The 27,889-nt window shown below is 44.6% G+C and overlaps 1 protein-coding gene and 1 long non-coding RNA gene across 2 annotated transcripts in view; one reads left to right on the forward strand and one right to left on the reverse strand.

The window, feature by feature from the left end:
• LOC136628329 (guanine nucleotide-binding protein subunit alpha-14) overlaps positions 1 to 27,889 on the forward strand; it is a 110,532-nt gene that overhangs the window by 71,024 nt on the left and 11,619 nt on the right. The gene's annotated exons all lie outside the window — the stretch shown is intronic.
• Positions 1,687 to 27,517, reverse strand: LOC136628330 (uncharacterized). The gene is made up of 3 exons (XR_010792871.1): positions 27,448 to 27,517; positions 4,205 to 4,350; positions 1,687 to 4,025 (listed from the first exon to the last, which is right to left on the reverse strand). It is a non-coding gene; the product is annotated as an uncharacterized lncRNA (long non-coding RNA).

A 27,889-nucleotide genomic window follows, 5' to 3' on the forward strand; every position in this document is an offset into this window, starting at 1 on the left:
TTTTTTGCCAAAGCATTTCATAAAGGAAATAGTCTTTCTCGTAGTGATGGAAGATACACCAGGCGTGATGAAAGTTTGATTGCCTTTTCTGTTTTTACAAGGTGAAGACTTTACAAAAAAATGATTAGCGCCTGAACCGGCTAAGAACAAAAACCACCTTCCCTCCTATCCAAGTCCAGCTGACAGTCGGCTTCCGGTCCCCTTCCCCCTTCTCTTCTCTGCTTTTCTGAAAGGGAGAAGCTAACATGTTTTTCAGCATATCTGGTTCTTCAAGTAAACTTGGCTGTTCAAAGCGATGTGATTTGAAAGCGGGCCAAATTCAACAGCCCTAATTACCATTTGAGACAATTGTATGAAACAAGTAGAGGAAAGGGAGGAGGACTTGGGGTGTTTATGTAGTTGTAGAATAATGTTTCTTTTAACAATGTTAAATAATTAGCTAATTTGAAAGAAAAAAAATTAATCTACAGATATCCAATTGACCGAACGTGACCCTTTAAGTGTCAGTGTCTCTCAGAGGGTTACAGCACACAACTCTCTAGAATCTTAAGGATGCAAATAGCTTTGTCCGTAAACAAGAGGGCTTGAAAGAAAGCCTACTGTCTGCCACATGCATGAGAACGTTCTTGTTTAGGTCTCCATGGCCACTTGGAAGATTACAGTCTTTAATATGCCACTTAGGCTGGGTTCTCACGGGGCGGAATTGCAGCGGAATTCCTGTGAGGACTTTCCGCATGGAAATTCCACCTGCAATCTTAAGCCCGAGACTAAGCAGCAAAGCGGACGAGATTTGCATGTCGCTTGTATCACCGTTTTCCGCTAGCGGCGCTCTCCTCTCTATAGGACAAGATTCCTACAGGTGGACAAGCCTCTTCAAACCTGCACCGAAAGGACAACGGTCTGGCACTTCAGCCTCCCAGTGATGATCGCTCATGAGTAGAGATGAGCGAGTATACTCGGCTAAGGCACTAATCGCTCGAGTAATGTGCCTTAGCGAGTATCTCCACGCTCGTTTCTAAAGATTCGGGGGCCGGCCCGGGTGACAGGTGAGTTGCGGCGGGGAGCAGGGGGGAGAGAGATCTCCCCTCCGTTCCTCCCCACTCTCCCCTGCCACTCCCCGCCGCCCCCCGAATCTTTAGAGACGAGCGGGGAGATACTCGGCTAAGGCACTATTTGCTCGAGTAATGTGCCTTAGCGAGTATACTCGCTCATCTCTACTCATGAGCTTTTACACAGGAGGATCATCGCTCAGTGAATGGAGGCGGAGCAAGTCTGGGATCGTTCCAGCCGCTTGCGTCCATTCACAGTAAACAGGCAGTCATTCGTAGATGAACTGCCTGTTTAAACCGAATGATGCAGCAACAGATCAATGATGATTACTGGTTTGCATAAATTATCTGATCAGCAATTTTCTCACTGATTGGTATCTCGCGGCATAAATTCACGCTGCACAAGTATCGTGCAATCACTTTGAGCGATTTCAGTGCTAATCCTACTAGGTGAAGGAGGCTTAAGTCACAATTGAGGTCAGACAATCTAACTAAATTGATACAACACAAGTAGCGGTACAGTTCATGTTCTTTTATTGAGCAAACTGCGTAAACCTCTACAATGCGGAGAGAGAATCTAAGGGATCTCTCGGATTTAACGCGCAGAATAAGTGATTCTAACCATTTTTGCATTACGTTTTAGAAGTCGAATCTAAATTTTTTTTTTCTATAAAACGCCTCTTCTATTGTGCAACTAGGTGAAGACGTTGCTAGGAAGTTGCTATTCACCTAACAGCATAGCAGAAGAGGGTGATCCACTTGTGCTGGCACTGTTTTTTCTAACACTATTTAATGAAGCTTAGTTTTTTTTTTTGAGTTTTTAACCCCACTTTGTCGTCCTGTGTCCCACTGCTCTGGGCCCCCATGATAGTGTTATTCATGGCGGCTCTGCCACGGCACTGTGAAGGAGAAGCCATTTTGTGCTGCCGAGACCACCTTCCCTTCACAGCACACCCACGCTGCTGGACCTAATGCTCTGTAACGCCATCAGTCCACCATCAGGGCTGCCGGCTTGTCTATTATTTTCTATTTTTTCTATTTTCCTATCCTATTATTGGAATCCGTGACAAACTTGTCCCTTGGTCTATCACAGTACCCCTTTGAGTATACTTTCTTCTATTGAAGGGACATTTCCAACTGGTGTTTGGTGTAATGAGGGCCTTGGCAGTTCAGTGGCCTTTTTTTAAAAATTGAACTGGATTCCATCGTGTAATAAAGTATTTATACAAATTGTTTTTTTTGGCATTGGGCTCCTGATGAACTAGGGTCTTCCTAGAGTTTTTCACTGTAGCAGAGGAATCAGAATTAGTTCAATAGATGCCTTCACTGCACTGACTCCTTTAAAACCTAGCATTTAAATTAAAATTTGAAGGCTACAAGGACAAACAAAAACTGATGATAATGCTTCACGACTATCAAGTATACTCTATTGATTTCCCAATATTAGTATTCCTTTTGTGGAAATCAACAGATTATTCTATGCTCCTATACTTTCAGTACATCAGAGCACTAGGTCGTCTAGTTCGTATAATTGGGGTCAACCTTCAACCAGATGGCTAGATAGTGGAGGAGATGTTCCAAAGCAGTGGTGTATGCTCTAAGAGCAGAGAAATGTCATGTCTATTAAAGCTTGTTGTGACAGGTGGTCATACAAGATGTTTATAAGTGGTTCTATGGTTCGACGCGTTTCTGCTCCATGACTGACTCCTCAGGAACCTACATGAACCATCCCAAATCTCAGAAATACACTCAAAAATGAGAAAATTCATCAAGGACAAATGCCCACGATGGAGTCCAGAAGTTCAATAATTGCAAATGGACCCTTATTGGCTAAGATAATTGTATTCTACCAATCATTTTATCCTCTTATTAAGACACAATATCCCCTCCTTGGTCTTAATTCATATCTCAAGTAGACCTAGAGACTACTTAGACATGGGAACAATGCCTAATCTCCATAGTGACCTTCAAACACTTAGGTAGTACATATAATAGCTAGGTCTTGAAATTGCCCTCATCTCTACTGCAGTTCTACAATAAAAGTCAGGAAATTGTGGTGAGGAGCACCAAAATAATAAACAGGGGACCAAGTATAGCCTCCAGCCTTGAAGGTAGACAGGCGTTTCCGCAGCTTTGTCAGATGTTTTGGGAGCATTTTCAGCAGAGCTGAAAACACAGCCAAGGAGGCTGAAATTAAAAAAAAAAAAAAGGAAGGCTCCCTGCCACCAATCAGAGCTAGCGCTCAATGCACCAATTACAGTTATTCATTGAATGGCTGTGACTGGCTAAGTCAGCACTCGATGAACCAATCGGAGCAATCTCTTGCTGGAGGTGGGGTTTACAACCCTGTTAGCAGCAAGAGATGGTCTGTCGGAGTCTAACAAGTGTCCAGGAGTGATTGTGTGAGCAGCCTCATTGAAATAAATGGGAGTGTTGTACAGCATTTAGCGCAGTGTGAGGGAGGCCTTAGTGGTTAAGCCATGAAAAGGTAAGTTACTTTTGCATTTATAATTTTGGTATGGATGATTAATGTTGGTGTTTTTAGTGAGTTGGTTCTGTGAAGGCCCTTTTTGCAAATTGGATACCCCCTCTGCCTTGGTGATACAGTACTGTCTGCGAGTTCCTAGAATTAAAAAAAAATCAAGTCGGGAATACACCTAGTTCCCCAGACCAGACAATTTCCAAAGGATGACTAATTTTGAGAGTTAGTTGAAGGGCAATGAAAGGGAAGCTTGGAAAGTATTCAAAATTGTGTCAACTACTTTGTGAGGAAAAAGTCACACGTTTTTCCACAAGCTGAGTGTCCCTGAAACTCTCTTCTCATTTAGAGGTCTCCCTCATTAATTACTGTGCCCTCAGTGACTAGCATTGGGCACGTTTCCATTAGGATACCAGTCATTGAGATGCGTTACAAAGGGAAATGGTGCCCTGCAATGTAGGCAGACTGCTGGATGATCAGAAGAGACGTTCCAGATACTACAAGAAGCAAACAGATGTTAGAAAGAAAATGCATGTACATGCCTCAAATACAATACAAGAAGACGTCATTACACTCGGCATGCTCTCCTTTTTCTCTAACTTCCAATCAATGTCATTTTCATGCCCCACATCCAAAAACTAGGTTTTGTAATGGAGACCTGATGAACTAATCTTACCTGTGTTGAACAAGGTTATCGTTCAGAGCCTCGTTATCCAGCGATTAATCTTAACAATTATGGTTCCATGCAATAAGTTCCTCGTGTTCTTTGGGTTGTTCTCTTGTTGCACCAACAGAGGTCATGCACTGCTACCCTTACATTTTCTGTTTTAAAAAAAAACGTTTTAATACATCTTGGAATTCATTAGTCCCTCAATTGCAAGGTGTGAGGCAACAAAGCGGTCCCACCATGTTTCGCGGTTGGCATGCGTTGACAGTGTGTGTTTTTTTGTTTTTGTCCAAATATAGCATGCTGCATTTGTCCTCAAAAGTTTCAAAATCTGCCTCGTCTATGTACCGAACATCCAGGAAGCCATCCGAACCGCGGCCCTTCCGCAATTGGCATTGCGGAATTGTTGCGGATTCCGCATCATCGCCCGGCGTAAAAATAAAATCTGTACTGCGTATGTCAGACGGCGACTATTCGCAGTACAGATGAAGAGAAAGAAAGACAGGTTTGCGTGGACACTGCTGCTGCTGGATTCCGGCTCTGCCGTGTGCAAGCTGCCTAAATCAGTAGAGATTTCTCAGTAATCAGGCTGTGTTTTTATTTATTGGGCAAAACACTTGTAAAACCAGCACTTGCAATATCATTATCTTAATTCATATACTGTTAACAACAAGAGATAGTTGGCAAACAGATTCACTTAAGGTGCTTTTAGACACAAAGATGATTGCTCAAAAGATAGCTTTTGAGCGATCATTTTTTGCATAAACTACTAATTGGTACTAATGTCTATTAGTACCAGTTAGTAAGCATGTAAGCAGCCAGGATCTGTGTTCAGAGAACAGACCACTTGCTGTTTGCTGAATACATTCCCTTTTGTTCTGCCGGCGAGGCTGACAGCTGAGACAATGCAATCAGCTATAATCGGCGCTCCCCGAGCAGAACACAGCGTGCGGTCCTGTCTTATCAGCTGTTCTGCCGAACGACTGATTTCATGCCAAATCCATCGTTCGACAGAAAACTGAAAGATGGCCACATTTACACGCAACGATTATCGCTCAAAAGATGGCTTTTAAACGAATTTTAAGCGATAATCGTTGTGTATAACTGGGCCTTTACTTTTTCTTCTGCAACTGTGGATGTTAACTGATTGTGTGCCAAAAGACATGAACGGTCCAACATTTGTGTGGTGTTTGTATAGTCTGAGTTAAGGTCTATTAATAGTATGGGAAGGAAGAGGAGGCAGATGCAGCGGTACTTTCACACATGTAGTTTTGGAGCTATGGAAAAATTAATCGATGAGTGATATCTGCAATACAAGTGTTGACAAAGTGTATAGTTAATGCCTACTGAATGGGATGCGGAGCGTGACCCTGAGGAGGAGGATTTATATATCAGCATAGACTCATAAAGCTACTGATGTACAGAGCAACCATCTAGCAGCCCACCCTGCATCTGGCCAAGACTACTTCCTGTGCGCCTCTGGCTGGTTCTCCAAACACTCCCTTTTCTTCTTTATTTCCACAAAATATGAAAACAGATTTGATAGCAGGAGCTTCTGCATATGAAAAAATAAATTGACTAGTAGAATGCTGCCGCTCTTTTTATGCCGCCCTAGGCACTTGCCACAAGTACTGCCTTATTGTGAATATGGCCATATTGTTAGTGGCTTAAAAATATGCATCAACCCTTTAATACATATGGAGAAAGCTACCTCAGGGAGTTTAGGACTCTGGGGTACAGTTATGGATGTTAATGGTAGATAGAGAAGGCATGACCTCTGTGTGACAGGAGCTGAACCAAGTACGATGCCTGCAATATATTGCTTACAGCATGGATGTGTCCCACATTTGTAGACCGGTCACTACAGTTTTGCTGTGTTGTGCTGCTGATTTAGAAATGGTGACATTTTTACACCAAATATGACCGGACGTGAAAGTGGTGTTTTTTGGGATCGCCATGCCGGTTATATGGCACTTAGGCTCACTGGGTGTATTTTCCTCCCCGAAAGAAAATCGCAATTGATTTTGGCTCATGTGTAGGTAGCAGTGGTTCTCCATAGGAAGTAACAGGCGGTATTTGCTGCAGATTTGCAGTGCGGACGTCTACCCCGGATTCCGCAGCAAATATCCGCCTGTGTGAGGGAGGCCTTACTGTAGTAATCGTGATCATTTTATACAATATTGAATATAATTTGGGACACGATTCTTGACAGAAGTTGCAGTCAAAATTTCAATAATTGTGATGACAACGCTCTGTCGGGTGCTCCCCTAGCAGCAATGCGGTACAGCCTCCACCCACTCCTGGCACGGCCATTTTTTCCTTTGGGTGTTTTTCTTTTTCTTATTCTCTTAAACAGCACGGATGTTCAGTAGTTAACCCAAGTGTTAATATATACTCCTTCTCTGTTCTTGAAGAACATTTGTGCTTTCTGCTTCCTTCAGGTTTTGTTATTGTTTTTTTCCAAATCCATAATTTTAATTTTTGTAATTTTTTTTTTTTTTTTTTTCAAGCAAGTGCTTTTAGTACCATTTTATCAGACTTTTTTTTTCTTTTAACATGTGTTTTCCAATTCTGTAGAGCAATCTATGCAAAATGCATGAAAAATCCACACCTGGACCATGCAACATCTTGAAAAAAAATGTGAAAATTAAACAGAAGTAAAGAAATATGCTACGCTCCCCGCCAAACAAAACATACCATTTATAGGGCTTTTATATTTACGAATGACTTGGGCCACCTGCACATGACTGGGTCGAATCCGGCATACGGGAGGCTGCAGTAAAATCTGGCCCTGACCGCGACCGACATCTGCGCGTACCTGGCTTTCGTTGTCATCTGTATTGCGGATGGTCCAGACTGTCCAACATTGGTCATGCGCAGTACAGAAGAAGCCTGCGAGTGCACAGGAAGATACCTTTTCCGTAGCATGTTATGAATAGTATTTGCTGCGGATCGGCGGTGCGGACGCCGACAGCGGATTCCGCAGTACAAATCCATTCATGTACAGCCGGCCATTCATCTGGCCACATCACTTAAAATGAAAATATGAGAAAAAAATACACCAAATGGCCCGTCTCTTTGTAATATAATTAAAATATTTAAGGGCTCATTCACATCAGCGTTGGGGGAACTCCTGTTGTATTTTATTTTTTCCTGCTCTGTTCGGAGAGCATGAAAGCTGTACCCCCTGGCCAAATGGTTCTGGAACAGAGCTCTGTCATACAGACCCGCATTGACTACATGGTCCGTTTACAGGAATTTACGAGATGAAACAGTGGTGCTTGCTGCGCCATTTCGTCCGCTTCTGTCAGAAATCGACAGATTGCGAATGGAACCTTCGACGCTGATGTGAACGAACCCCAAGTTATTTTCAACACTGCGACTTTGTTGCAGAAGTTTCTACTCTGATGAACATTTGTGGACTCCTGTCTATTGTGGAGCTCTGGAACACATCTGGCTTTGGACTTCTCTGACATCAGGATCTGTAGATATTTGCCCGGTAGCGTAGCTTGGAGGCAACTGGATCCAAGAAGGCTGTTCTGGTATTTCCACATGTTTGACCCCTGCTAGCATATCCTCCATGTTGGCCATGAATGAGCTGGACCTTGTAGGCTCTACGGCCTCAGCTATTATAGTAGATCAGGCTGGGGCTACCACAGTCAAACCCAAATGTGCCAGCTTCCTCTCTTTAAAACTTCCACAACGGGGATTATTAGTAGTGCGAATATCAACTACGGTGAGCAGTAGAAATGAGATTATTCCTATGCAAACATCTGAGTGTTTAGACAAGGCAGCAAGTGACCAAAGGGGAAAATCCTGTTCTACAAGTTTGAGCCATCCATCAATACCCTGAGCCTGCTTTTTTTACTCCTTTAAAGGGGATCTACTATATTTTTTCATTCATACAGCAGAAGGTAAGCTCTTGGTCTTTAGAACTCTACTTTTTCATGTGTTTTTTCCTTGATTCCGACGGAAAAAAACTTTAAAAAGTTACTATTATTTTACATGCCAGGTAAAGCTTTGGAAGCCTGATGTGTAGAAATGCACCCTTTTCTAGATTACTTGGTCAGAATACTATTAGGCTTTTGCAAGGGGTAACATCCACACTGAAAATCTGTAGCATAAATTAATGCATTGGAGGATTTAAAATCCACCTTGCCGGTCAATTTGGGTCTTCGCCGTTGCGTGTGGATAGCCTTTTGAAAAACTCGTCCACTTTTTGCTACTACTAAGTAACGTACTTATGGACTTTGTCTTTAAATGGACTGTCTTTTAAAGAAGTATTCTTAGAATTGAGACACCCATTGACCCCCAGAGCGAGGGTCCTGTGTCCCCTTCTCCTCACTATGGGCTCATTGTGTCCAGAAAACTTGCAGTAAAGGGAAGAGAGTGGTGGGGGTAAGCCACTGCCAGACCTGCGTGAAGGCAAACTATGTTCCTTGAGAATGGAAGGATTGTACATTTTAAAATCTAGTATTACTGACCCCTAAACGCGTTTGATGGGAAGCCCCGAGACACATTTAGATGGTCAGCCGGTCCAGCTGAAATTTGCGGGTTTAGCAAAGCAGCCAGCCTTTTTATCTAGTGTGGATGGCCACCTTAAAGGGGTTATTTGCTTGAAAAATATTGTTTAATCCAGCCCATAATTATATATTTTTTAAAAAATGTACGCTTATCTCCCAGATATTCCAGGACTAATGTGAGAACAGTGCCACCTGCGGTTTGTTTCAATGAACTTTTTATGTGTCTAGTCCACTTCAATTGTATGAAGGTAGTCACACCTACTCGACCTTGGGTCTTGTGTTCACAGACGTTTTTTTTCAGCACATATTGCGCAGGCGATGCATGGACGTGTAATACACAGTGAATAGTCGATGGAAGTAAATGGACTTTTATTGATCCATGCGCATCTGCGGATTTCTCAGCGTACCATGCAGCGTGAGCCCTATATATTTATATAGGCAGTGTATCTAATGCTGTCCATACACAATACATGCGCTTTTTAGGAGGAAAAAAATTCACACTGTATGACCGCGTACGTGTGATACACGGGGAATGTACAGAACATGCCCATACGCGGTCTGTCGGCAGAACCAGTATTTTAGGGCTGTTTTTAGACGACCGTATATCGGCCAGGTATTCACGCCAGCCGATATACGGCGTCTCTCTGCAGGGGGAGGAGGCTGGAAGAGCCGGGAGCAGTGCACTGAGCTCCCGCCCCCTGTCTACCCCTCTGCACTATTTGCAATAAGAGGAGGCGGGATGGGCGCGGGGCTAGGTTCCGGGTATTAGCTCCATCCCCGTCCAGCCTCCCCTCATTGAAAATAGTGCAGATGGGCGGAGAGTGGAGGAGGTGGAGAGGAGGCAGAGAGGGGGCGGGAGCTCAGAGCACTGCTCCTGGCTCTTCCAACCTCCTCCCCCTGAATACCCGGCTGATATACGGTCGTCTGAAACAGCCCTAACACACACCAGTAAAACACAGAGGGGAGTCCTGCCCGTGGACCGGAGGCCTTACTTCTCTTTAGTAACGCGGTCTCACTCTTTTATCACTTGCTCTTCATCTCTTGTGACATCGGAGAAGACGCAGTAACTTCAGAGGCGGCCGCTCGCCACAGCAGGGATCCCTCCACATACACCGTAGTGTAGAGAGGGAAGCAAGACTGAGCAGATGGAACAACAAAAACAGCAGGCGGTGCTATTCTAGCATTAGTTTTGGAATATCCAAGGATAGAAATTCGTTTTTGTTTTTATAGAAGTATAAATAGAAAAAAATATTTCGTCTATAAACCTTTTTTCGTGGGACAACCCCTTTACGGCAGATAGTTAGTCTAAAGTCTAGATAACTCGAAATGGTATATAATTAGGATTCCTTGTCCCATCCTTGTGTCAACAAATAGTAGTTTAAAAGTCAATGCAAGTGGACTGAATTGCTCCCGTTTCGCACTGTACACAGTCTGCTGTTGGAGCCCTTGTGTTTACTGTCTTGTTGACACTAGACCTCGGACACTCTGTCCTTAAAGGCACACCACGGGTTTTGGAAAAACAAAAAAACTCTAGCAATACTGACTATAAGGCCTCCTCCCCACGGGCGACACGATATCGGTGGTCAGTGTGATGTTGTTGCATTTTCTAGTGGCAATACCACGACTTTGTAGCACCACTTGCAAGGATTTTCGGTGGGGGCTAGAAATATAAGCCCTACCCCAAAAATAAGCTCTAGCTGCAGGAAAAACTGTTAAAAAAAATACATCACTTTAGAAGTGCTGTCCGGCTCTGCTGCATCTTCTTCCCGGTCCCTGGCACTATTCTTCATCTCTTCTGGCCAGGAATTGAAAAATCCCCACATCCTGGAAGCACTGCTTCTGATTGGCTGAACGTTGTGACTCTTAGCCAATCACAGCCATTCATTGTGCACTGGCTGTGATTGTCTGTGTAAGAGTTGATCTGATGTGAGTGGCATCCTGCCCACTTACATGCCCTAGGTGAGCCTATCACAGCACATTATGCCAGAGAACTGTAAGGACCTACTGAAACTTTCACTGCAGTAGTTCTGTATTGCAGCAAGTCTTGGCTGCCAATTCTGTCACATGCTGTGAAAGCTTCACCCGGGGCTGGTATATATGCTGGGCGGCTGGTATATATGCTGGGCGGCTGGTATATATGCTGGGCGGCTGGTATATATGCTGGGCGGCTGGTATATATGCTGGGCGGCTGGTATAGATGCTGGGCGGCTGGTATAGATGCTGGGCGGCTGGTATAGATGCTGGGCGGCTGGTATAGATGCTGGGCGGCTGGTATAGATGCTGGGCGGCTGGTATAGATGCTGGGCGGCTGTCGCATCAGTTTAGTTCTTCGGATACATTCACGCGTAACAAAATTGGTGCAAATTTTCAACACAGGAAAATCCATGAGGGTGCAGATTGTGACCGGATCCACAGCAGACTTGACCCCTTCAATTAAGAGTAAAATCTGTTGCGACTCTGTCAGTGTGAATTCTGACAGATTTTGATGTGGATCTGACTACTAAACTCCCTCCCCCTTCTCTTTTCCCCTTCTCCCCTCACCACTATTTGCAATTGGGGGTAGTGGAGCTTAGCTCCGCCCCCTTACATTGCTGGCTGCTGGGAGGGGGTGGGAGCTTAGTTCCACCCTGTCCTCCTCCCCTCCAATTACAAACGGCTGAAGGGGAGGAGAGAGGAGGAGCTCATCCAGTGAGGGGGAGGGAAGGGGGAATGTCTCCTCAGGCCGCACAGCATTGTGGTCTCAGCGTACATGCGCCATGCCCTTGCTGTTCAGGCATTTTTACAGCGCCGGCTCCTACGGCTGTGTAGATGGGCCCTTACTGTGAATCCCTGTCGCTCTCCTTTTTTTTTTTTTTTTTTTTAAAGATTACAAAACGAAGGATTTTTCGCTTTTTTTTGTTTTTTTTATTTACACCTTCAAAGAGGTCATAACTGTTTTCTAATCCATATATAGCTTGTATGAGGGCTTGTTTTTTGCAGGGCACGTTAATTGTTTTTAATGGTACCATTTAACATACCATATAATGTAAGGGGAAAATGTGAAATGGAAAAACACAATTGCGCCATCTTTGTGAGTTTTTATTGTTGGTGTTCATGATTTGGTACAAATGACATGTTAACTTCTATGGATTTTCTATGGTTTTTATTGGCACTATTTTGGGGCATATATAACTTGGCTTCATATTCAGTTGTTTTCCTTGTAGTCCAGGTGACCACAGAGCAATTGTGGCATTTTTTTGTTTTTCTTTTCCCTGACTGCATTTACCATGTAGGATAAATGTGATATTTTAATAGATCTTACCTTTTTATAGATATGGAACTGCCAATTTAAGTGTTTTTGTTTTTTTTTCCCTCTCCATTGTTTTTTAGGGCTAAGGCCCCCTATCCACAGGCGATGCGAAGTCCCGCAGCAGATTTCCGCCATGGGAGCTGTCGCCCTGGAGCTGCCGCTGATTCTCCGCCAGTCAGCTCTATCTGATAGAATTCGGGGCAATTCGCAGCATGCTGCGAGTTGGCCGTCGCGAGCGGAGAATCGCAATGATTCTCCACTCGTGGACAGGTGCCGGCGCTTTCCATAGCAATGCTATGGGAAGCGTCGGCTGGCGTGATTTGCCGGCGGTTTACCGCCCGCGAAATACGCCTGTGGACAGTCACACTTATGCCCACAGATTAGATTTTTGCTGCATTTCCCGCAGTGGCAATCCGCAGCCATTAGGTTCTGTTGAGCCTAATAGTTTTCCTGCTGCCAATGCTCGCATGCGGAATTCTGCTGCAGAAAACAATTGCGGCATGTTCTATTTCACTGCAAATTTCCTCAGCGGGAGGTCTCCATTAATATAGTATTAATGAAGAGTGCAGAAATCCGCGGCGGGATTCCGCGATCACTTGAGTTTTTAAATGTGATACTCCCGCAGCGGAAATCCACGGCAGAATTACGCAACGTTCGTGCGCATGAACCCTAACTTTTTATTTTCTTGCTTATACCGGGTCAAGGTTTATTGTAACCTTTTGGTTTATATATAAATATAGTATATATAATATAAATCAATTTATTATATTAAATTTTGGTTTTGGCCATACGCTGTTTTGCTCACATTTGCGTGTAAGAATTGCGTAATACATCAGTGCAAAAAAAAATATTTTGCAAGGTAGTGCACACGAAAGAGCCCATTGTTCTGTATGGGTGGCGTATATACGCCTTGTTGAGAAGCAACAGCGCTGGAAATTTAAGCAAATAAGAAAACAGGAAGACGGCGTGTGTGAGACTCGTCATGCGCAGTACAGTATCGCTGTACTGCCAGTCTAATATCGCCGTACACCTATCACCAAGTAGCCCTTACCTAACAGCTAACTTGTGTCTACCAAACAGTTGTGTAACGGCACAAATGGGTATTTTGGGTTGCATGACCTTTTTGAGACTTGATGTTGCGGAATCAGTTACTGTGTAACCCTAGCCGTAAAGCGTCAGACTTGCAGGCTATGGTCACATGTTGCAGTTTCTCCAGTTTAAATACTTCAGAGTGAATAGACTTGAGTTTAGGCAAGACCGGTCTCACACAGGCGTAATGTCATTGAAGTTGTATTGAATCACTCACACCTGCAAATTTTTTTATTTTTATTTTTTTTGCATTCCTAGTGCGTGCCCTGATTATTTTTTGCACAGATAGCTTGTCATGTATACGCGCCACAATAACCTATGGGGATTGGCGGCACGCAGCAGGTACGTATGTCCTTGCACGCTTGCTGTGTGCGCCCTGCAGCCTTGGTCTCTGACCTAGTAGACGTATAATATAGGTGATTTGGAAGTCATGCTCAGTAAGAACACATTGTTCTGTTTTCCCCTGAAAACGTTGCTTGGCATTCTGCTGGGAGGGAAGATTAATGTAACGCATGTGTTCGCTCACTCTTGGCTCCCTCCGAGGCTCCAGCTGCCAGAACAACTACTTTAAATTGCAGAAAATCAAGTTTGTTTCAGTTGCTCCATAATGGAGCGGTTTCTGGTTTTTGGCAGAACGTGGGTCGCTGCTGGGGCTCTGAATGCAGAACCTCCTAGTGAATGTCTCGGCGTGGGACACCTTATAGACTTCTAGGAAAACCTTTTAACGCTACGTAGGCTGCAGTAACATTGTATACAGTGCCGGACGTTGTATACAGTATCTGCCAGTACGACCATTCTGCAAGAGACCAACGATGCACCTACTATGGCTGCGCTCTAATCTCTCCAAGTTGTGTCTGTTGAGGTCCATCGTCTCTCATCCTGGTGGTCTCTGGCTCCCTCGTTGCTGCGTTTGGGGTTTTCTTTCTACATCAGTCAGGATCTGTGCAAAAAGTGATCCATCCTAAAACATAATTGTCACATACTGGAAAACCTAGATCTTTACCGCAAGGCTCATTTGCACGACCGCGAGCGTAAAATGCTGTGGTTTACCGCTGTGTGAGGCGTCTATTGCTGCATATGGCAGCGATTGTGCACTGCACATGACGTATCTCTGTATTTCGCGCATGCTGTCATGAGCAGTGTGACTAGTGTTTTTGTTTTTTTCTTACTTCCCCGTTCTGTCTCATGGCTGCGTTTTGTGTTAAACACCGCACGTGTGCGATGCATTGTGTATGTACAGCTTTTAATGTGCAACCCGTAGAGAACAATAGGGCTCTAGGCGCATAATACACGGAGAAATAGAACATACTGCGTTCTTTTGCAAGTGCGTATTATACACAATGTATATAAGCAAATCTACAATGAAATTGACTCCATTCTCTGTATATTTACGCTCATGTGAATGAGCCTTAAGGGCGGCCTCACATAAGCGTAAGCGCAGAAATGCTTGCGATAGCATGGCTTTTTGAGCAGTGAAGGTCGTGCCATTGCGCATGTGGTTTTTTAAAATTTTCACTGTCATTTCTGCAATGCCATGTGCCGTTCACAGTGGCTTGAGACACATGCACGCCGTGAATTAAAAGGCCGTGCATCCTAATTACTTCCCGGTGTGTTTGATTTTTTTATTTTTTTTCCCGCTGGGACCAGGTGCGCATTTGTGCATGCGCATAGACTCCCATGACGCCTTTGGTGCGCAAATGCGTACCAAAGGAGCATGTTGCTTTTTTTTTTTTTTTTTTGCACACGCCAATACGCACGCCAACACGCCTGTGAGTCCAGCCCAATGCTCATGCACACATCCATATTAAGCCATGATAGGACATACATAGAGGTCCATGAGCGGTCTTGCTATACCTCAGATTTCACGGTGGCATACTTAGTTTTTTGGTCGGATTCTGTGCGCGACAGAAAATAACTTTTTCCGTTTGTACTGGAAACCTCAGATGTCATGGAGGAGAGTAGAAGTGGCCTCTGCTCCATACCAAAGCGGGGCGCCACCATAAGTGTTTCTGAGGCCCTGTGGCAGTATGTGGTTTTCGTAGCCACACAGTCTCCTCTGCACTTATGTTCCCCTTCTATCCAGCCCGTGCGGAGACACATGCCCAGCAGATTGTGTGCGCCCGCCACCACGCTGTGCCTGTAGCTTCCCAGTGAGCATATTGCCACACAACTCTTCGGGTTCGGAGCGCACACAGAGCACTCTGTTTATTCTTCTTGGTGCTAGAAAAAAACCTGTGGCATGCTCCATTGGCTTCTTTATAAGCAGAGATTCTCCCCACTTCTAGCAGTGAATATCATGGCACAACCTGTACGGCAGAGCATGAAGGCTAAATGCCTCCGTATTATAGGAGCTGTAAGGTCCAATGCCGGTGAGAGCACTACAGGCAGGCGTTCTATAGAAAGGCCTATGGTTTGTGCGAATCTTTTCACACGGACCATGATCAATCACGTTGGGTTCATTGGCCTGAGAGTTGTGAAGGCCTCTTCATAGGAATTTTGGGCTCTTGACTGGGGGGATGCTTTAATAAATCCTGACTTACGAAGGTATGACTAGCAGTTCAGCGCCGCTTTCAACAAAAAGATGACTGTTGAATATTCATTCAGTATTGGGATCCGGATAGCTATATAATCTTACTGCTTGGATGAGTCCGGACCACCTTATTACTGAGCAGTTCACATGATGACTTCATTTTTTGTCTTTGACCCATTGTTTATGTAATTTTATAGCTATATTGTAATGTCATGTATTAACCACCCCTAAATAGGCACCGTGTGGCTCTAGTATGAGACGGATCTTTAGCCTCCTCTGTTCTGCTTCAGGGCGACAAGAATAAGTTTTGGTTAGCTACCAATAGGCAGACCAGCTTGATGCCAGTCTTAGGCCGGGCTCACACGGGTATATGTTCACAGCGTTTTACGCTGGCTCTATGCCTCCGTGTGATACGCGGTAGCTCGCAGGAAATCAATTACATTGCCTTACGCTGTTCCAAACACATTAGTGTGTTGGATTTGCGTAATACGCAAGTGCAAAAAAAAAAAATGTAGCCTGTTCTATTTTGTAGCATATAAACGCGAGATTATCCTCTATGGGTGCGTATATACGCGCTCCTATACGCAGTTATATTTTATTGCATATGGGCGGCTTGTGAATACGAGCCATTGCTTCCTGACCGCGCGGGAAATATATACAAAAAACAAACCCAGGTGTACTGCACATGATGGCGTGCGTGAGATACGCGGTCATACGCAGTACAAGCTCACCAACATACATGGCAATACGCCCGGTCACCGCCGGCTCCACAGCTGTAAAACGCTGCGTGACCCCCCCACATCGGTTTACACGTGCATGTGAGCCCGACTTCCTGTTTCCTGGACTACCGCTCTTTTTACAGAAGCGTAGGCCATTCTGGTTCAAAATAATTGAGTGTTAAGTTTCTTTTTTGAAAGCAGAAAATTAGCTTTATTCCTAATTTTCTGCTGTTTCGCACAGTTTTTAAAGTTTATCTGCTGCAAAGCTGAACCCTCGTATCGCTAGAAATAAACGCCGTGGATTTGTTGCAAAAAATTTATGCGCCATGTGAGTTTTTTTTTTAATTTTGTTTTACTCATTAAAATAAATGGCTGCTCTTTCAGTCGTGTTTTTTTTTTTTAATTCGAAAATCGGGTGGGAAAAAAGCCCACGTTAAAGTACCCTAATTTGTATTTTCTTAATTTTAACCTCTTCAATTCCAAGCCGGTTTGTGCCCGACTACGCCAAATTAGAGAATATCTCCGTAAAGGTTTTACACATCCAAGTAAATCCTGTCCTCTTACATCATGTTTTACTTTATTTAGGGGGCGAGACTAATTTCCTTATTTTTTTAAAAATGCCAAAATTGTGAAAAATCTTAATTTGTCATTTTCATTTTCCAGCTGCAGTATGTCGAATGTACAAATGTTTTGCCAGCTATCCATTTCTGCTTTATTTTGGAAGCACATTTGAAAAGTTCTTCATGTTTTGAGCTACTTAGGCCGATTTCACACGACCGGATTTCAATTGCGAATTCCACGGTTGCTGTCCGCATGGATGATACACGGGCATATAAAGGCATGGACTTTTGCTGGTTCTCTCAGATGGGTGGGAAAGAATTGCGGATTCCGCAAGCAGAAATACAAATCATAGCATGCTCTACTTTAGCGCAGATTGCTTGTGTATGGGCTCTATGGATCTCTGGGTGGTGAGAGCGAGAATATATCGTCAGGGCTGTTGACTGTGCGGTGTTCAGCTTCTTTCTGATGTCACTCCCTGCTTGTGAGAGTTCTTCCACACAGACCATACGCTGTCCATACGCTGCGCAGAATATATTCTAATGTATATACTGTGGGATAAAGGTGTAGACCTGAACCTGCGGGATGTGGGTGGTCCGCCATCGCATCTTTCCCTGTAACGGGAGGGGCAGTCATGTGATCTCTGGCTGCTCAGCCGTCCTCTCCTTACCTTTCCTGTGCGTCTACACTGTAACTTCTAACATGTTACACCGGACAGGTTACCTAGATGTCTAGTCTTGGAACCTCCTGATGTAGCATTTGTTAACCCCTGATGTCCAGACGTTTTTTAAAGATTTTACCCATGTGGTGGTTTTACTGCCCTATTTTTATTTTTTCCAGCTGCCAAAATTATTTTACCGTTTTTTTTTTTTTTTTGCCCTTGAAATTTAGGGCTACTTTCTATTTATTTATTTATTTTTATTGGTGGTAAAAAGTGAAAAACATTATTTTATCATAAACTAATTTTAAAATTAAACTTTAAAAAAAAAAATTCAAGTACAGAGGGATCCAGCGGTCACGTGATCACCACATCAACTAGCTGAAGTAACCCTTCCTCTTTCTCTCTTTAGTACACAGCTCTATGTAGCCTGGAAAGGAAAAGGCAGAAGTGGTTTAAAGTCGCTTCTCCTCTGGGTCCTCGGCTGTGACTAACAACTGAAGCACCGACCAGTTCCTATTTAATTGCAGAAGTTTTAATCCTGCACCGTACATGTGCTATCAGCTGAGATTAAAGCCCCGTAAATTCAAAGGGTCAAAAAGATATCATCCCTGAGCTTTGAACTTGACTCTTGTCTATGCCGTGGACTCTATGGATGAGACCTGATGCTAATCCGGAACCATTTGTGTAGGAATGCATGTGCGATGGAACAATGTTTCAGGGTTTATGTTTATAGACTCAAAGCAAGCAATGCATTTGTGTGAGCTATTGTCTCTGTATTCACAGGGGCCACCTAGTCCATGATGTACACCAAGTATTTACGTTCAGGTCCCTGATTTGTTTTACGGTAATGAAGGCTGCTCTTATTACTAAAGGCCCATTTACACGGATCACTGATCACTCACAGTTTTTGTGAGCGATCATTTTGCATAAACTATTAAGTAGCTAATTGGCTACTTAATAGCTTATTAGCGTGGAAATGAAGCCTTTAGCTCAATGCAGTTAAAGGGGTTGTCCCGCGGCAGCAAGTGGGTCTATACACTTCTGTATGGCCATAATAATGCACTTTGTAATATACATTGTGCATTAATTATGAGCCATACAGAAGTTATAAAAAGTTTTTTACTTACCTGCTCCGTTGCTAGCGTCCTCGTTCCCATGGAGCCGACTAATTTTCGCCCTCCGATGGCCAAATTAGCCGCGCTTGCGCAGTCCGGGTCTTCTGCAGTCTTCTATGGAGCCGCTCGTGCAGAATGCAGGCTCCGTGTAGCTCCGCCCCGTCACGTGCCGATTCCAGCCAATCAGGAGGCTGGAATCGGCAATGGACCGCACAGAAGAGCTGCGGTCCACGGAGACAGAGGATCCCGGCGGCCATCTTCAGCGGTAAGTATTGAAGTCACCGGAGCGCGGGGATTAAGGTAAGCGCTCCGGTAAGCTTTCTTTACCTCCCTGCATCGGGGTTGTCTCGCGCCGACCGGGGGGGGGGGGGGGGGGGTTGAAAAAAAAAAAACCCCGTTTCGGCGCGGGACAACCCCTTTAATAGCCCGAGGGCTCTTATCTGCTTTCAGTTCCTTTTGTTCCCCGACTGGAAACAATGCTATTAGCACTACCCGTAGAGAACTGCTGATAAGGCTGAACAACGATTTGTAGGTTGGCCTGAAAAGCGTTTAGACGCAAAGATTATCACTCAATTTCTTTGTAGCTATTTTTGAGCGATCATCGCTCCGTGTAAATAAGCCTTAAGAATTGTTGTGTGTCGTTAATTATGAATAATAAAATGCTGTCATCGGTGGCCCCGTACAACAAAATTAGCGAAGCAAGGAAAAGACTCTGCTGGCAATTACCTGTTAACAATTAAAGAACCTATTCACCTGTCTGTAGCCTGTGTGAAGGTAAACAGCAGGGGATAATGCTTGTCTATTTGTAGTATTTGAAGTGAGACAGCTCGGTTCTTTAGTTGCAGCGCTTGGTAGTTCAGACATGGGTCCTATTCATTTCAATGAGAACTTGGCCTGCAATACAAAGCCTGGCCACTATTGTAAGAATGGAGCTGTCTGCTTCTTGCAGAATTCAGTTCAGCACAGGATTACTTCAGCTTGATCGGTTGGGTATTCCCCACCAATCTACTATTGATTGCTTATCCTGAGGATAGGCAATTAATGGTTTACAACTGAACAATAGCTTTAAACATTGTATCCCCCTATGTGTCTTTTCTGTCTATCTCCTCTTTTACAGACCTAATAGCCTGTTGAGGCATAAAATCATTGTCGGCTAAGGGTCAATTTACACCATATCTGTAGCGCTCAGTCAGTATGTCACCAGGAAAGTCTCCTGGCATATTGGCCAACATGCCCATAGACACGAAGGAGAATTTTTCGTTTGTTTTCAGCAACCTGAACGGAATTTCAGAAAATCCGATTCACTTTGCAGAAACTCTAGTGTCCATTAACCCGTAGTTACCCCCCCCCCCCCCCAAAAAAAAAAAAAATAATTACATGCCTTCGATAGCGACGACCTATCTGTACACGGGTTTGGGCTGGTGAATGGCTCATGTATAGTAACCCATCTAGAAGAAGTGGTCAGGGCCATTGTGCGTCTATGTAGTTCCCCATAGACTGAACAATGAGTGAACGCCATGTTCATAAGTGCGCAATTGTTAGTTAAATCAGACAATTATCTTGTACCCCCTGACCCGTGAAGTGCTGTGGAATATGTTGGCGCTATATAAAGATGACTACTAAAGCATATTCACACATCGGGATTCACTGCAGAAGTTTCTGTGGCAAATTCCGCCTCTAAACCCGCGCCCAAATCTGTTTCTCTTACATTTTTTGGAGCTGGTCCACACACAAATTTAGTCCTGTGAATGGGCAAAATACGTGTGTGGAGTTCCAACACTGAAAATTTGCCTGAAAAATGTCTTTTTGATAGGAAAACGCTCATTTACATGTTGGGATTTTGCATGCGGATTTTGACAGTTTTTTTTTGTTTTTGTTTTTGTTTGGCTTCACAATAGAAAAATTGCGCTGTGGATTCTTCTGTGTGAACATGCCCTTAGGGTGGATTCATACCTTTGTTGGGGCTCAGTTGAGGCTGCATTATAGTCAATGGGGTCCTCCCGGCGCTTGTCGGTTCTATTCAGAGGCGGAACCATTAAGCCACGGGGAATCGTGCAGGCTCATCTCTAGTCTCCTCCCCGCAAGTTCTGTACAATGGAAGGGGGCAGAGCTAAGCTGCTGCCCTCTCTCCCCGCCCCTTGTCCATAGCCATCAATAGGAGGAGGCGGGATGGTGCTTAGGTCCGACCCTCCCGTTGCAAAGAACAAGCAGGGAGTAGACAAGAGGTGAGCCTGTGATATGGAGGGGAAAGGGGTGACGCAATGGTGAGCTCGGTGCATATGCACTGGACCCCATGCCATGTGTACGGGCGCAGAAACGTTGGCCCAGGTGGACCATGCGGCTTGGAACCTCCGTGATGGGAAGCATGACGGTTTTCCGTGGAACGGTCATCCTTTGTGACCGCTAGTGAAGGAGGTGTAGCCCACTGCTAAAATTATCCTATAAGAATTGCAGTTAGATTTGGTGCGAGACATTAAGACGCTACACTTCAAGGGTGGCACAGAGCAATGTCCCAGCCAAGAATCCCAAATGGCATGGTGTGGACCTGATGGCATAGGCTTATGGGGCCATTTGGTGGTATGGTACAGTGCCTACCCAACATGATTTTGTGTTGAATCTTCCCAGGCATTACTAGTTAGCTATACTCTATCATATTCATTTGGGGGTCTTATGAATTCTCTAAATTTTGGCTTCATACGGCCATAACACAACTTCATTATATATTAGATGATCACTGTAACAACCAAAGCCCTTGCAGTTCTACTGAATCAACCTTGCATCACCATGGTACCCTTTAGACGATTAGAACTGTGGGGGGTCTACTTTAGGTTGGCTGTGCATAATGCTATCCGCACCCGCAAATGATCCCCCTGAGGTACTGCTAAATGAATTTGCGTAGTAGCATATTACGGGCCGTTCAAAAATTTGTTTATATTATCCAATAATTTTGAGTATGTTGGCGCTATATAAATAATAATTATTAATTGTAATTAAGAAATGCCCCTGTCTAGTTGTTACTGTTACTTGTTATGGTGCCCCCTGGTGGTTGTTTGATTCCCTGCCCCCCTGTTTAGTGCTGGTGAGAATTCCTATTGGTTGTACATTAGTTAATAATTACTCTACCTTCCTACCACAAGAGGGTCAGGGTGATGGGATTGAGCTATGATCAGACAATCCGCACATCAAGTGGACGTTTTGAGAGGAAACCAACAGAACTCTAGAGGGCGCCGTAACCTTTTAGAAATGGCTCCGAATAATTGACTCTTAAGCTTTGTGTGCTGCAACAGAGAAATGTAATATATGGGACGACCTCCTTAAAGCCAAAGTAAAAGCTTTTATAGGTCATTACTATGGTTACTAGGGGAGTCCGAGTGCGCAGATAGCAGTTTTGGTTGATGGTCATGTTTGCGCGTGAACATGCTGATCCCTACCTGGCAGCACACCTGCTTATAGTCAGTAAGGGTCCTTGTAGACAAGCCAATTTATTGTTTGAGCGAATGCCGTCAGCGTTGGCTCGTCTGCTCATGCATTGTGTTTGAACAAGCCTACGATGTATCTGCCTGTATAAACGAGAAATCGTTCAGTCGTTTACATTCACTAATAAGCGAACGACCAACAATTATTTTTATGCCTGAAGGAACCACTAGCAAAAAGCAAACAGTAATGTTCGTCGTTGGCTCGCCGTTAGACTGAACGGTTATCACTCACTTTCACTCATTTGAATGATTTTTATTTTTATTTTATTTTTATTTTCATGTTGAATGATGATTTGTACAAATCCCTCAAAATAATTGACTTTCCACCACTCTCAAACATTTACATTTTAAACCCCCCCCCCCCCACCCCCATTAACATTTTCCAGTAGCTCAACCCCTCGTGTAACGCTTTACGTCCCACATAATAGATGCAAGTGTGTTATCACTTGTCTTTTGATCACTGGGCTTGTTATGTGGGCACTGATCAGTGTGAATGGTCGTTTAGATGATTGTTGTCCCGTGGAGCAGTCCTTCAGATGTGTCCCTTTTAGAGATGAGCGAACATACTCGTTTCGAGTAATTACTCGATCGAGCGCCGCAATTTTCGAGTACTTCCGTACTCGGGTGAAAAGATTCGGGGGGCGCCGGGGGCGGGGGGAGGCGTGGCGGAGCGGGGGGTAGCAGTGGGGAACAGGGGGGAGCTCTCTCTCTCCCTCTCCCCCCACTCCCCGCTGCAACCCCCCCACTCACCCACGGCACCCCCCGAATCTTTTCGCCCGAGTACGGAAGTACTCGAAAATCGCGGCGCTCGGGCAAAAAAGGGGCGTGGCCGAGTAGGTTCGCTCATCTCTAGTCCCTTTTCTTTTCCCGACGCTATTTATTTATTTATTTTTTAAATCTAGCCCGCTCTTCTCCATCCATAGAACTGTTAATGGCTGATCGCTCCATCTAGGCATATATGTTTTGTTGGCTTTGGAGGGTGTTAAGGGGAAGGAATAATAGAAATATAGATAGAAAGATAAAGTTTCCAAACAAAGTTTGGTATGTGCTGACACGGAGCGCAGCGGCTGTGATCGAGGGACGGTGATGAAAGGTGAGGGCGAAGGAAATCCTGAGTCCATATAGGGAAGCCGGTGTGTCGTTGTAGACGATACATCCATATCTCTCATACAACCGGCCTCTCTTCACATAGTTTAGCTAATGTCTTGGCGAACGTGGCGCTCCATCCAAAATGGTAAATCGGGGCTGGCTCTATTTTCCGTTCTGCGGGTTGTTTAGACTACCGTGTGTTAGTTTATAGCAGAGTCTTTATCTGTCACAGATCCTGCCAACGTTACCGTGTTTGGAAACAACTGAACAAATTACTCAACACTTGTGGGTGCCGAGCAAGAAGGGATGAAGTGAAGTGCGAGGAGCAGGAATTGTGCAGCGATATAGCCCAGGTTCATTTTTGGACAGTTTTGTGAGCATAGTTGTTTTTGTCATTGACCAACAACTAGAGATACTCGGCTTTATCGGGTCTAAGGCCTCATGTCCACGGGGACAGATCGCAGCGGGTCACCCGCACGCGTGATCCGCGCCCCATAGGGATGCATTGGACACCCGCAGGTAATTAAATACCTGCGGATGTCATTCTCCCTTGAGACGCGGATTGCGACGGAGGGCAGACCCGCAGCGTTCGGACAGGTAAGTAAATTCTTATTTTTAGGCTTCATGTCCGCGGGAAAGGAGGGACCCGCTGCGGGATTCTGCATGAAGAACCCATGGCGGGCTCGATTTTCCCCGTGGACATGAGGTCTTACAGATCAGGGCTGCACTGAGCAGTTGTCATATTTTATTAGATTAGACTAAGTGCTGGAGTATGTTGTGGCATCGCTCTTGACCCTGGTGGCTTATCTTGTACATTGCTTACATTGAATTGTATTTCTAGACACATAAAGTCTAATGCCTGGTTTAGACATCGTTTAAGCAATAATCGTTGTGTGCATTTTCAGGGCAAGGTGATCTCTCAAACGGCAGTTTGACAGTTTTGAGCGATCACTTTGCGCCCCGAGCAGGTTATACAGAAGACGGCTGAAGCGCTGTCTTCTGCATACTCCTGCTGTGTTCAGAGCGCACCGCTGAGCGCTCTGAGCGGGGTATGCAGAAGACAAGCGGGGCCGCTTGTCTGCATCCAGCTGTTCTCTTCTCGGAACACTCAGCTGGCATACAGCTGAGCGCTCCGAGTGGGGTATGCAGAACACGGCTGGAGCGCTGTGTTCTTCATACCCTGGCTGTGTTCACGGAGCGGGATACCAGCAAAACAATAGTATCAGCGGTATCCCGCTGTGAACTCCTGATAAGGCTGATCGTTCCTGTTTCAGCATGCTGAAAAGACGATTAGCGACTCGTTAACGAAAACTGCCCGATGCCAGTGCAGTTAGACCCAACGATTCTCGCACACTGGTGATCCAGATTCCGCAGCAGAATCAGTCTGACCCCGCGTACCTTCTTTCTTCTGTATTGACCACGGCTGCTTGCCATCGGTCATGCGCAGTACAGATTCTTCTTAATGTTTGTCTTTCATGCGCCGTCACGGGTCCGAGGGCTTCCATTGACCCGCCATCCGGAGTCTGAAGCAAAATATACCATGCTGCGATTTTTTATTTTTTTTTCCCTCCGATCGCAGAAATTGCAATATATAATATATTTGCTTGCAGCTTGATTGCTGTGTGTATACCAGAAACAATTAAGGTTCTGTATAGACTGGAGTCAGAAGTTCCCTTTATATAAGATCCGTGACTGATATGATCATTCTCGCTCCGCTTTGCAAATAAAAACTAATCGGTTATGATGGATCTATAATGGATCCGTCAGCTTTGCGGCAGAATAATGACGCAGGCCGGGCTACTGTGCCCATTAGAATGGAAACATGATGCCGTGATTCGCATGCATTGTATTGTGTATTCCTGGCGGCATTAAACCTGCAGAATGTGGTATAACCTGTTAGACCGTGGCAGGTTCTTCAGGCACAGAGGTCAGATCTATCACTACAACACGTCGGTGGAATGAACGCCATTCTGTAGGCATCGGTGACTGGGTCTGCGGGCACTTACTCCATAGAGTCTACATATGACTTGGTTATGGAAAAATCTGTGCTTCAAAACAGTCGCATTCTAGTTAAACCTGTTGTAACCACTGTTCTTTTTTTTGTTACACTGCATTGAAAAATCAAGCAACTTTTCTAATCTCCTTACGTTCGCGTGAGAGCGTCCTTATCATTACAGCATATTCCGGCTGCAAGAATCTGCCATAGGTTGCCCAAATTACGCGAAATACATGCACAAGAAAAATCTCAGCGTGTTCCATCTTAGCGCGTATTACGCACGCAGATACGCAAAGATAGTGTATGTTAATTGGCGGCGTACAGCAAGTCCACAATGTCATTGCATGCTTGCTGCGAGCCGAGCACTTAGCGAATTACAGCCATCGGAGCCCGGACTTAGAAATACTCCACTGTTTTTGCTATCTCTTCTACAAACCTACGTAATGGTGACCGACTGCAGGATTCTGATGTTTGGAGGGTGCAGGTTTTTCGAATAAGACCACAACAAAATGTCAAAAAAATAGAAAAAAAAAAAAAAGTGAAAGTGGGCTCTCTATATTGCATGCGGTGTGATGCTTTGTAAATATCATTAACGACTCAAATAAGCTAAAGTTCATCCTCCGTCCTCTTTATTCTAGGAGCCTCTAATGTGATCGGCCTTACTCCTTCCCCTGAGAACAGTATGCATAGTACTCGCCATGTGACTTCATCACACAGGAAGTTCTAGAAGTGACCCCCTTCAAAGAGCAGAAAAGTTAGAAAAATTCCCTTCAGTTGAGTCATGTAACCTCTTGGAAATTTCTGATAGAAACGAATAACTAAACAAGCTGGTTTATATATACTGAGGGATGATTACATAATGAATTAAAACCCCCTTCAGGGGCTTATTTCATTTTTCCGTATATTATTCAGAATTAAGCACAATATACATTAACCCTTTCCAATCCAATTTTTGATTCAGGGTTTCCTAAAAGGCTTTCTCTTTTTGCTTCTATACAACGGTGCCATCTGCTGGCTAAAGCCAGTGTGTGTGTGCGCCAGAGAAGCTCCAACAGCGGAGTGGCTGGCAATAGATGGTAAGAATACCCTCTCGGATTTCTTCTGACATTTGGAGCTGTACAAGCTTCAATCAGCATGTAGGAAGATGTCAGACAGTAGATTGGAAAAAGTCAGGCTGCATTCACACAGGGCGGATTTGCCGCAGTTCTGCCGCAGCAGATCCGCCCGCAGCAAAACCGCCCGCGGCCGCTAATCTCGGGATTAGCCACCCATGTCCTCGTTCACACGGGACGGCTAATCCGCTGCGGTAAATCTGGTTGAAACCGCGGCTGCGGCCGCCGCAGCCGCGGTTTCGAAAGATTGAGCATGTCTGTTTACAGTGTTTTTTTTGTTTATTTATGTTACGGCCGTGCTCTCCTCTATGGGAGAGCCGGACGCAACGGAAAAGCATGCGGCCGGACCGCTTCAAAGCCGCCGCGGCTTAAACCACGGCGGTTCTCCCGGCGGGAATCTCGCGGTTTTTGCTGCGGCCAAACCGCGAGATTTCTGACGGGAATCCGCCGTGTGTGAACCCTGCCTAAGGCTGGGTTCACAAGGGGTGGATTTGCTGCTTTCCTTCCATGCGGAAGGAAAAAAAAAGTGAAAGTGTCTGAAGACTGGTTTATTGCATGCAGTGGGATGTCAGACAGTAGATTGGAAAGGGTTTCACGCTTTTTCACGCCCGGACGATATACGCTGACCATCTGATGTATTATTTTACAATGCATCAGTTCACATGGGTGTATTTCCGCGGCGTAAAAGCACCCAGCTGACCAAGATAGCGCTCCAATGGGAGCCAATGACAGCTGCCGGTGAAGGGAGGTGAAGAGGGAGTTTAGCAGCGTGACTGCCTGCTTTTATAGTGATTTGATTTTTCTGTTTTTTTATTCTAAATTAATGTGTAAAGAGTGTTTAGCGAAGAGGAACATTAAGGGTTAAGTTTTCATGGGAGGCTACCTTACCTCCATAAAGAAAAGTAGGCATATTCTCCCCTTAATGTGATTCATTGAGGCCTTACAATCACATTTATAGAAACCAGTATCTAGGAGTTCTTCATTGATGCCCTCCAGTACCAAAAAACTGAGCCTATCAATCCATACACAATAGTTGCAAAGAAACAATGTTGCCCAAACTATCTCATCCAACCACCTGAAGGTCCTTTGTCTTACCTGCATGTACTTCAAGGAAATGTGCTGCTCCCTTCTTGCAGCTGTAATCATGGTTGTGGTGTTGGATTCTCTTCCGGAGCTTCCGAGTAGCCCGTCCTACATAAACTTTAGGACATAAACAAAATAATGCATAATGGGTGTGACCAGTATTTATGTAGTCTTTGAGGGAGTGTCTGGTTTGATTAATTCTGCTGAGAATAGACAAAAAAGGGAGTGGATTCAGATGGCAAATGACCATGAAATGATCTACCTGCATTATTCTCATTCTTGTTCTTTTGTAATAATTCCAACCAACTAAATGGGGAAAATTAGCTTCTACGGCACTGAGGTCGTTTTTGTCTTCCTCTGGATCAACATTGGGTGTAATAGGCTGAGTTGGATGGATGTGTCTTTTTTTGGCCTTATATACTGTTACTATGTAAGAAAGATTTGTCAAACCCAC

The sequence above is a fragment of the Eleutherodactylus coqui genome, chromosome 5, assembly GCF_035609145.1.
Source record: "Eleutherodactylus coqui strain aEleCoq1 chromosome 5, aEleCoq1.hap1, whole genome shotgun sequence".
In the NCBI taxonomy this organism is placed as follows: domain Eukaryota; kingdom Metazoa; phylum Chordata; class Amphibia; order Anura; family Eleutherodactylidae; genus Eleutherodactylus; species Eleutherodactylus coqui.